Here is a 3235-nt window from a genome sequence, read left to right on the forward strand (position 1 = left end):
CGCCCCGGGAGCAGGGCGTTTGCTGGGATTTCCAGAGTCTTTGTGCGTTTGTGGAGGTGCGTGTGAACGGGGCTGCGAGTGTTAAAACCGCCACATAACCTGTGCGAACATATGTTTTATATTTACCCGCGATGCTTTTGTATTCCCGGGATTCAGGGGTAAACTGCCCGAGACAATAGCAAACGCAGAAATGTTATCTAGTAAACTACATCAGAAAAAAAAAAAAAAAAGAAAAAAGGGGCTCGCTCGCTTTTGGAAACGATCACTTCCATTTACGTGGACGTGACAGTTTGAGTAAGGGTAAATAGCGATAACGTGCTATTCCGTGTACAGTTTTCCAGACCATTTGAAAAACTTTACTGTGTCTGCTGCGGATGTTGGAAGTAGCACATTATAACCAGAAGAAGGATTTTCAGGTTGTTTCCCGCTATGACATAATCGTCCCCGTCAAAATCTGGCTAAGTTCGCCGGAGGGAAAAAGATGTTCGTGCTAAATGATGTGGGAGAAGAAAAGAGAGAACGGCGTTTAATACGCGCTATAAAATAATGTCAGATCTCCCCGGCTGTGATCTCGCAGCCTCTCTTACATTTTAGGGGAAGTTCATAAATGGTTACCTGGGGTTTACAAATTTTGCTAGTAAAATCTCATTAATTCCATTATGATTTCTGCATCCTTCTCCCGTAAAGGAGCCTGTAAAATGTCTTAATTCTACACAAGCCCTGCCATTCATCAACTCCGTGAACATTTGTATTTCCCTATCTAACTGCACAGAGGCCGATAAATAGAAAGGCTCTCCAGATAATCGCTGACATCTCTTGTCCTCCACGCAGAGCACTTGGTGGTATTTGTTCCGTCCCGGAAAAGCGAGCTTCTCAGAGAGGCTTGAAAGTGGGTGAACTTTTTAAAACACACCTGAAAGCTGGGAATCTTTATACGTGTTTGCATTGCTCGTGGGGCAAAAAGGACAATACCCGGCAGCAATTCCTCATCAGCGGACTTAAAAGAGGCTCCTGCCTTTCCCGAGGCCTTCCTCCCTCCCTCTCTCCTTCCCTCCTCCCTCCCTCCCCTCTCTGTAAACACCAGCGCACAGATGCGGCGAGGGCTCCCGTGAAAACTCCATCGCGGAGCCCGGCTCCTCCGCCAGCGCCTGCGGTGCTGCATTTGTTCCTCCCGTTTTCCGCAGGAGACGGATGACATCGGGTTTAGGAAAAAGCTCCGGAGGGTAATTGAGAGTTCAGCGGCTCCCAGCCCCAGCGCCGGCACAAACTGCAAGATCATTTTGCTGCGGCTTCGTGCGAGCTGCTCTGGCTTCACAACACCTGCAAACCCAAGCCGCCTTCCAGACAAAATTTACTGCTTGTATTTGGTTTAGCGACGTGGATGGCGTCTGATCATTTAGAAAGACGAACTGCATAAACATCTGATAGTTTGTATTAGAATCAAGCACAGTGACAATTACACAGAGCTGGTTTTAATTTTATTCCAAAGTGTTTACACATCGACATATGGTGAATTTGTCTTCACTGAGAAAGTTAAGAATCGATAGCGTTGATAGCTTTGCATAGACATGATAGCGGTTAACATTTCTGCATCTCTACCAGCCCCAGGTTCCTGAAGATAAATGCTTGGGTGCTGAAAGAAAGAGGGTTTTTAATTGAAGATTAACTGGCTGTGCCCGCAAAGGTGCTTAGAGATTGCTCGTAGGCACCGCCGAGTTCAGCAGCACCCGCTCTCTCTCTGCTGACGGGTATAAAGAAGTAGCAGCGCCTTTGCTCCGCTTTTATCTTTATTTTGCAATACTTTTGCTCACCAGTACCTGCAAAGCTCACGCCTGAAAAAACAACCGGCTTCTTCCCGGCGAGGAGAGCTGGTCTGCGATAAAAGGCTGGAGCTTGGTTCCCCCTGAATCCGACTGGGATGATAGCGTTTTCCAGGAGCCTCTCTCGCTCCGAGGGAAGCGGGAAAAGCAAAGCTGCCGAGCCCGCTCCCTAGTTCACGCTTTCTATCAAGGTGCCGCAGATACTTCAGGGTACCCCCTGGTTTTACCAAGGGATGTCCAGCGACCTCCAGTCGTAGCAAGACGGGGTGGCAAAATCTCGGTTGTGCCGGGCCATTTTCTGGAATCGAAGATGTGCTCCCAAAGAGATCATAAAACTATATATTTTTATATATATTAAAAAAGCCCTCATACGCAGGAGTCATCGACATTTGCAAACGCTGCTAATGCAGCAATTTTCCCCAACATTGAAGGACTGTTATTTTTAATTTTCAGGTGTCGCTTTAGGAAGATCATGAAATCACGTAGACACTCTAAGGCTAACCCGATCTACAGATGTCTATGCACGTCTCTAAGTCAAACAGGTCAAATATTTTTTAAACACGCATTTACCAAGAGAGAAAAAAAAAGGCATCTAAGCTGGAAACCTGTGGGGGCATAACAAAAGGAAAGAGGCCAGAAAGAAATATCCCACAGTGGATTACAAGGTTATGGGACAGGTCACTACAGAAAAGTTAAACAGAAAATGAAGGGTACATTATATAAACCTCACATAATTAAAAAAATAGTTAGTTCCAGTGTTGTAGTTATACCCGCAGATATTTGTTGAGTTTGTTGATCAAATGCCTGTGAATTTATCGGGAGTTTATTCTGTTAATATACCTTTATTTACCCGGCGTTTGAGTTTTCACATAATTAGAAAACTGACCGCAGCCTTTCATGACTGTGTATTTAATGAAGACTATCATTATTTTACACCGCAAATGTACAGACCGAGCTATTATAGGAGGGGATGTAGTCAGACAAGAAATAAACCCAGCCTTACAGAGAGAGGACTCTAAGACAGTAATATATTAAATATTGCAGAGATCGATTTCAATACCCTGAGTGGACACGGGAATAAAAATTCACCCCCAAGATGAAATGATTAGGAATTCTTTGTTGGGAGAAAACAAAAAGCGATTTCTTTTGCAGATCCTTTTCGTTCAGGTTAGAAGAGGGCCGAGCAAGCATCTTTCAAGCTCTCGGGTCCCGGTTTGGGATATAACCCTAAAGGTTAGCCACGTCTCAGTGGCGTTTCTCCGTGGCAAAAAGATGCGTCTTTGTCCGAAGAGAGTCGGATTAAACAGCAAGCCCGGCTCCGGTGCGCGGGACGGGGGCAGCCCCCCCCCGGCAGCGGCCCCGCGGAGCGGCTGCACCCGCGGCAGGGCTGCGCACCGGGGCGCCTGGCTGGGGAC

This window comes from Aptenodytes forsteri, unplaced genomic scaffold, assembly GCF_000699145.1.
Source record: "Aptenodytes forsteri isolate BGI_AS27 unplaced genomic scaffold, ASM69914v1 Scaffold336, whole genome shotgun sequence".
In the NCBI taxonomy this organism is placed as follows: Eukaryota; Metazoa; Chordata; class Aves; order Sphenisciformes; family Spheniscidae; genus Aptenodytes; species Aptenodytes forsteri.